General features: G+C 40.7%; 1 non-coding gene across 1 annotated transcript; it reads left to right on the plus strand.

Moving 5' to 3' along the window:
- The first annotated feature begins 4,011 nt into the window (after positions 1–4,011).
- On the plus strand, positions 4,012–4,119 carry LOC130977399 (small nucleolar RNA R71). The gene has a single exon (XR_009085090.1). It is a non-coding gene; the product is annotated as a small nucleolar RNA R71 (small nucleolar RNA).
- Positions 4,120–8,384: the final 4,265 nt, after the last annotated feature.

Consider the following 8,384-nt stretch of genomic DNA (forward strand, 5'->3'; position numbering starts at 1 on the left):
TCTTTCAAGAGCCAACATTCATGAATAACAAATTCAAAAGACTTATGCACTGTTCAAGCATACATTCAGAAGACAAAAGTATTGCCACCACATCGTAATAATTAATCTGTTATAAAATTTAAAATTCATGCAATTCTTTTCTTTTTCAATTAAGAACATTTTTCATTTAAGAAAGGTGATGGATTCATAGGACATTCATAACTTTAAGGCATAGACACTAAGACACTAATGATCACAAGACACAAACATAGATAACATAAGCATAAAATTCGAAAACAGGAAAATAGAGAACAAGGAAATTAAAGAACGGGTCCACCTTAGTGATGGCGGCTTGTTCTTCCTCTTGAAGATCTTATGGAGTGCTTGAGCTCCTCAATGTCTTTTCCTTGCCTTTGTTGCTCCTCTCTCATGATTCTTTGATCTTCTCTAATTTCATGGAGGAGGATGGAATGTTCTTGGTGCTCCACCCTTAGTTGTCCCATGTTGGAACTCAATTCTCCTAGGGAGGTGTTGATTTGCTCCCAATAGTTTTGTGGAGGAAAGTGCATCCCTTGAGGCATCTCAGGGATTTCATGATGAGTGGGATCTCTTGTTTGCTCCATCCTTTTCTTAGTGATGGGCTTGTCCTCATCAATGGGGATGTCTCCCTCTATGTCAATTCCAACTGAATAACAGAGGTGACAAATGAGATGAGGAAAGGCTAACCTTGCCAAGGTAGAGGACTTGTCTGCCACCTTATAAAGTTATTGGGCTATAACCTCATGAACTTCTACTTCTTCTCCAATCATGATACTATGGATCATGATGGCCCGGTCTAGAGTAACTTCAGACCGGTTGCTAGTGGGAATGATTGAGCGTTGGATAAACTCCAACCATCCCCTAGCCACGGGCTTGAGGTCATGCCTTCTTAGTTGAACCGGCTTCCCTCTTGAATCTCTCTTCCATTGAGCGCCCTCTTCACAAATGTCTGTGAGGACTTGGTCCAACCTTTGATCAAAGTTGACCCTTCTAGTGTAAGGGTGTTCATCTCCTTGCATCATGGGCAAGTTGAATGCCAACCTTACATTTTCCGGACTAAAATCTAAGCATTTCCCCCGAACCATTGTAAGCCAATTCTTTGGGTTCGGGTTCACACTTTGATCATGATTCTTGGTGATCCATGCATTGGCATAGAACTCTTGAACCATTAAGATTCCGACTTGTTGAATGGGGTTGGTAAGAACTTCCCAACCTCTTCTTCGAATCTCATGTCGGATCTCCGGATATTCACTCTTTTTGAGTTTGAAAGGGACCTCAGGGATCACCTTCTTCAAGGCCACAACTTCATAGAAGTGGTCTTGATGCACCCTTGAGATGAATCTCTCCATCTCCCATGACTCGGAGGTTAAAGCTTTTGCCTTCCCTTTCCTCTTTCTAGAGGTTTCTCCGGCCTTGGATGCCATAAATGGTTATGGAAAAACAAAAAGCAATGCTTTTACCACACCAAACTTAAAAGGTTTGCTCATCCTCGAGGAAAAGAAGAAAGAAGAGAGTAGAAGAAGAAGAAATAGAGGAGATGGAGATGGCTTTGTGGTTCGGCCAAAGGGGGAGAAGTAGTGTTTAGGTTGTGTGAAAATGAAAGAGTGAAGATGGGTTGATATAGGGGTGGAGGGAGGGATAGGGTTCGGTTATGAATGGGTGGGTTTGGGAGGGAAAGTGGTTTGAATTTGAATGGTGAGGTAGGTGGGGTTTTATGAAGGATGGATGTGAGTGGTGAAGAGAAAGATGGGATTTGATAGGTGAGGGGTTTTTGGGGAAGAGTGGTTGAGGTGATTGGTGAATGGGTGAAGAAGAAGAGAGAGGGTGGTGGGGTAGGTGGGGATCCTATGGGGTCCACAGATCCTGAGGTGTCAAGGAAAAGTCATTCCTGCACCAAGTGGCGTGCAAAAATGCCCTTCATGCCAATTCTGGCGTTAAACGTCGGGCTGGTGCCCCTTTCTGGGGTTTAACGCCAACTTCTTGCCCTTTCCTGGCGTTTAACGCCAGTCTGGTGCCCCTTTCTGGCGTTAAACGCCCAGAATGGTGCTAGACTGGGCGTTAAACGCCCATTTGCTAGCTTCACTGGCGTTTAAACGCCAGCAAGTTCTCCTCCAGGGTGTGCTGTTTTTCTTTTTGTTTTTCATTCTGTTTTTGCTTTTTCAATTGATTTTGTGACTTCTCATGATCATCAACCTACAGAAAACATAAAATAAGAAAAGAAAATAGATAAAATATAACATTGGGTTACCTCCCAACAAGCGCTTCTTTAATGTCAGTAGCTTGACAGTGGGCTCTCATGGAGCCTCACAGATACTCAGAGCAATGTTGGAACCTCCCAACACCAAACTTAGAGTTTGAATGTGGGGGTTCAACACCAAACTTAGAATTTGGTTGTGGCCTCCCAACACCAAACTTAGAGTTTGACTGTGGGGGCTCTGTTTGACTCTGTTTTGAGAGAAGCTCTTCATTCTTCCTCTCCATGGTGACAGAGGGATATCCTTGAGCCTTAAACACAAAGGATTCTTCATTCACTTGAATGATCAATTCTCCTCTGTCCACATCAATCACAGCCTTTGCTGTGGCTAGGAAAGGTCTGCCAAGGATGATGGATTCATTCATGCACTTCCCAATCTCTAGGACTATGAAATCAGCAGGGATGTAATGGTCTTCAATTTTTACCAGAACATCCTCTACAAGTCCATAAGCTTGTTTTCTTGAATTGTCTGCCATCTCTAGTGAGATTCTTGCAGCTTGCACCTCAAAGATCCCTAGCTTCTATATTACAGAGAGAGGCATGAGGTTTATGCTTTACCCTAGGTCACACAGAGCCTTCTTAAAGGTCATGGTGCCTATGGTACAAGGTATTGAAAACTTCCCAGGATCTTGTCTCTTTTGAAGTAATCTCTGCCTAGACAAGTCATCCAGTTCTTTGGTGAGCAAAGGAGGTTCGTTCTCCCAAGTCTCATTACCAAATAACTTGTCATTTAGCTTCATGATTGCTCCAAGGTATTTAGCAACTTGCTCTTCAGTGACATACTCATCCTCTTCAGAGGAAGAATACTCATCAGAGCTCATGAATAGCAGAAGTAAATCCATTGGAATCTCTATGGTCTCAGTGTGAGCCTCAGATTCCCATGGTTCCTCATTGGGGAACTCATTGGAGGCCAGTGGACGTCCATTGAGGTCTTCCTCAGTGGCGTTCACTGCCTCTTCCTCCTCTCCAAGTTCGGCCATGCTGATGGCCTTACATTCTCCTTTTGGATTCTCTTCTGTATTGCTTGGAAGAGTACTAGGAGGGAGTTCAGTAATTTTCTTGCTCAGTTGTCCCACTTGTGCCTCCAAGTTTCTAATGGAGGACCTTGTTTCAGTCATGAAACTCTGAGTGGTTTTGATTAGATCAGAGACCATGGTTGCTAAGTCAGAGTGGTTCTGTTTAAAATTCTCTGTCTGTTGCTGAGAAGATGATGGAAAAGGCTTGCCATTGCTAAACCTGTTCCTTCCACCATTATTATTGTTGAAACCTTGTTGAGGTCTCTGTTGATCCTTCCATGAGAGATTTGGATGATTTCTCCATGAAGAATTATAGGTGTTTCCATAGGGTTCTCCCATGTAATTCACCTCTTCCATTGAAGGGTTCTCAGGATTATAAGCTTCTTCTTCAGATGAAGCATCCTTAGTACTGCCTGGTGTATTTTGCATTCCAGACAGACTTTAAGAAATCAAATTGACTTGCTGAGTCAATATCTTGTTCTGAGCCAGTATGGCATTCAGAGTATCAATCTCAAGAACTCCTTTCTTCTAATTTGTCCCATTGTTCACAGGATTCCTTTCAGAAGTGTACGTGAATTAGTTATTTGCAACCATTTCAATGAGCTCTTGAGCTTCTATAGGCATCTTCTTCAGATGAAGAGATCCTCCAGCAGAGCTATCCAAAGACATCTTGGACAGTTCAGACAGACCATCATAGAAAATACCTATGATGCTCCATTCAGAAAGCATATCAGAGGGACACTTTCTGATCAATTGTTTGTATCTTTCCCAAGCTTCATAGAGGGATTCACCTTCCTTCTGTCTGAAGGTTTGGACTTCCACTCTAAGCTTACTCAATTTTTGAGGTGGAAAGAACTTTGCCAAGAAGGCATTGACTAGCTTTTCCCAAGAGTTTAGGCTTTCTTTAGGTTGTGAATCCAACCATATCCTAGCTCTGTCTCTTACAGCAAAAGGGAATAGCATGAGTCTGTAGACCTCAGGGTCAACCCCATTGGTCTTGACAGTGTCACAGATTTGCAAGAATTCAGCTAAAAATTGATGAGGATCTTCCAATGGAAGTCCATGGAACTTGCAATTCTGTTGCATTAGAGAAACTAATTGAGGCTTAAGCTCAAAGTTGTTTGCTCCAATGGCAGGGATAGAGATGCTTCTCCCATAAAAGTCGGGAGTAGGTGCAGTAAAGTCACCCAGCACCTTCCTTGCATTGTTGGTATTGTTGTTGTTTTCGGCTGCCATGGGTTCTTCTTCTTTCAGAGGAAAAGAAAAATAGAAGGAAGGAGTAGAGAACTCGAACTTATCAAGAAAGATGGAGTTCAATTGTTCATTGAGGAATAGTGTTAGTCCATAAATAGAAGGATGTGAGAAGAGGGGAAGAAATTTTCGAAAATTAAGTAAAAGATTTTTAAAAACATTTTGAAAAATAGTAATTGATTTTCGAAAACTAAGATTGGAAAAAAAAAGATCAAGTGATTTTTGAAAAAGATTTTGAAATTAGAAATTAAAAAGATATGGTTGAAAACTATTTTGAAAAAAGATGTGATTAAAAAGATATGATTGAAAAGATATGATTTGAAAAACAATTTAAAAAGATTTGATTTTAAAAAAAATAATGACTTGGCTAACAAGAAAAGATATGATTCAAACATTAAACCTTTCTCAACAGAAAAGGCAACATACTTGAAATGTTGAATCAAATCATTAATTGATAGCAAGTATTTTTGAAAATGGAAAGAAATTGATTTTGAAAACATATGATTGAAAATATTTGATTTGAAAAAGATTTGATTTTGAAAAATTTTGAAAACTTGAAAAAAATCTGCATTAAGACAAAATCTTCCCTCTTGTGCCATCCTGGCGTTAAACGCCCAAAATGGTGCACATTCTGGCGTTTAACGCCCAAAGCTCTACCCTTTTGGGCGTTAAACGCCCAGCCAGGCACCCTGGCTGGCGTTTAAACGCCAGTTTGCCTTCCTCACTGGGCATTTTGAACGCCCAGCTTTTTCTGTGTAATTCCTCTGCTGTATGTTCTGGATCTTCAATTCTCTGTATTATTGACTCGAAAAGACACAAATTAAAAATATTTTTGGATTTTTAATAATGAGGAATAATCAAAATGCAACAAAAATCAAATAACAATGCATGCAAGACACCAAACTTAGCAGTTTGTATACTACTGACACTAACAAAATAAGAATGCATTTGAGAAACAACAAAACACTCAAGACAAAAGAATTTAAAGATCAGAACAAGGAAATCATCAAGAAGAACTTGAAGATTAATGAAGACACATGCATGAATTCGAAAAATGCAAGAAAAACAGAAACATGCAATTGACACCAAAATTAAAATGAGACACTAGACTTAACAAGAAACATACAAAATATTTTTGGTTTTTATGATTTTGTAATTTTTTTGGATTTTTTGAAAATTAAGTGAAAAAGAAAATGAAGATATCAAAATTCTTAATGAGAATTCCAGGAATCATGCAATGTTAGTCTAAAGCTTTAGTCTAAAGAAATTAGACATGGCTAGCCAAGCTTCAGCAGGACATTGCATTCAAGAGCTAAATTGTTGAGAATCAATCAGCTTTGGTGATGATAAGAACATCACCTTGAAACACTAGAATTCATTCTTAAGAACTCTGAAGAAAAAATACCTAATCTAAGCAACAAGATGAACCGTCAGTTGTCCATACTCGAAACAATTCCCGGCAACGGCGCCAAAAACTTGGTGCACGAAATTGTGATCACTACTTTTCACAACTCAAATAATCCCCGGTAATGAATCCAAAAACTTGGTGCTTAATACCATGGTATAATCACAACTTCGCACAACTAACCAGCAAGTGTACTGGGTCGTCCAAGTAATAAACCTTACGCGAGTAAGGGTCGATCACACGGAGATTGTTGGTATGAAACAAGCTATGGTCACCTTGTAAATCTTAGTCAGGCAGATTCAAATGGGTATGGGTGATATATGAATAAAGCATAAAACAAGGATAGAGATACTTATGTAATTCATTGGTGAGAATTTCAGATAAGCGTATGGAGATGCTTTTTCCCTTCCGTCTCTCTGCTTTTCTACTGTCTTCATCCAATCCTTCTTACTCATTTCCATGGCAAGCTGTATGTTGGGCATTACCGTTTTCAGTGGCTACAATCCCGTCCTCTCAGTGAAAATGTTCAACGCACCCTGTCACGACAAGGCTAATCATCTGTCGGTTCTCAATCAGGTTGGAATAGAATCCATTGATTCTTTTGCGTCTGTCACTAACGCCCAGCCTTCAGGAGTTTGAAGCTCGTCACAGTCATTCAATCATTGAATCCTACTCAGAATACCACAGATAAGGTTTAGACCTTCCGGATTCTCTTGAATGCCGCCATCAGTTCTAGCTTATACCACGAAGATTCCGATTAAAGAATCCAAGAGATAAACATTCAAGCCTTGTTTCCTTGTAGAACGGAAGTGGTTGTCAGGCACGCGTTCATAAGTGAGAATGATGATGAGCGTCACATAATCATCACATTCATCAAGTTCTTGAGTGCGAATGAATATCTTGGAATAAGAACAAGCTGAATTGAATAGAAGAACAATAGTAATTGCATTAATACTCGAGGTACAGTAGAGCTCCACACCTTAATCTATGGTGTGTAGAAACTCCACCGTTGAAAATACATAAGAACAAGGTCTAGGCATGGCCGAGAGGCCAGCCCCCCAAAACGTGATCAAAAGATTCAAAGATCTAAAGATCTGATCTAAGAACTAGATGTCCAAAGATGAAAATACAATAGTAAAAGGTCCTATTTGTAGAGAACTAGTAGCCTATGGTTTACAGAAATGAGTAAATGACATAAAAATCCACTTTCGGGCCCACTTGGTTTGTGCTTGGGCTGAGCATTGAAGCATTTTCGTGTAGAGACTTCTCTTGGAGTTAAACACCAGCTTTTATGCCAGTTTGGGCGTTTAACTCCCATCCTTGTGCCAGTTCCGGCGTTTAACGCCGGGCATTCTTGAGCTGATTTTGAATGCCGATTTGGGTCATCAAATCTCGGGCAAGGTATAAACTGTTATACATTGCTGGAAAGGCCAGGATGTCTACTTTCCAATGCCGTTGAGAGAGTGCCAATTAGGCTTCTGTAGCTCCAGAAAGTCCACTTTGAGTGCAGGGAGGTCAGAATCCAACAGTATCTGCAGTCCTTTTCAGTCTCTGAATCAGATTTTTGCTTAGGTCCCTCAATTTCAGCCAGAAAATACCTGAAATCACAGAAAAACACACAAGTAAAGTCCAGAAAAATGAATTTTAACTAAAAACTAATAAAAATATACTAAAAACTAACTAAAACATACTAAAAATAATGCCAAAAAGCGTACAAATTATCCGTTCATCAATCGCTCCAGAGAAAAAATCAAAAAATATCACAACTACACCCCTCTTAGGGTATCCTTGGTAGACGTTTACAGAGAAGTCTGCCATACGGAAAAAATCCCCCCAGCTCGGCCACTCAAAGGCAAAAGCGGAGGGGGAAATCAGAATGAGTACTGTGAATATCACCGACTTCGAGGGCATTCCACCAACGAATGTTTCGACTTGAAAAACATCATAGAAAAATTAGTACGAGAAGGAAAGCTAGATCGGTTCTTGGCCAACCGGGACAAAGGACCAAGGAAAAGAATGAGGGATGAGGATGTCGGACGATCTGAACGATCGCCTCGCACACCGGAAAGACATGTCCACGTGATACACGGCGGATTTGCTGGGGGAGGAATCTCCAAATCATCCCGCAAGTGACACCTCAAAGAGGTATACCATGTCGAGGGACAGAAGGAGACGCCAGACATCCCAGCAATCACGGTTACCAAAGAAGATGCATCCGGAATCATCTCGGGACACGACGACCCCATGGTCATTACGATCATATTAGCAAACGCCAATCTCCACCGTACACTAATCGACTAGGGAAGCTCCGCCGATATCTTATTCAAAACTGCCTTCGACAAACTTGGCCTAGAAGAGAAAGAGCTAAGAGCATGTCCAAACAGCTTGTTCGGACTGGGAGACGTCCCAGTTCAACCACTGGGATACGTGTCGCTGCATA

The sequence above is a fragment of the Arachis stenosperma genome, chromosome 4 (genome assembly GCF_014773155.1).
Source record: "Arachis stenosperma cultivar V10309 chromosome 4, arast.V10309.gnm1.PFL2, whole genome shotgun sequence".
Taxonomy (NCBI): Eukaryota; Viridiplantae; Streptophyta; class Magnoliopsida; order Fabales; family Fabaceae; genus Arachis; species Arachis stenosperma.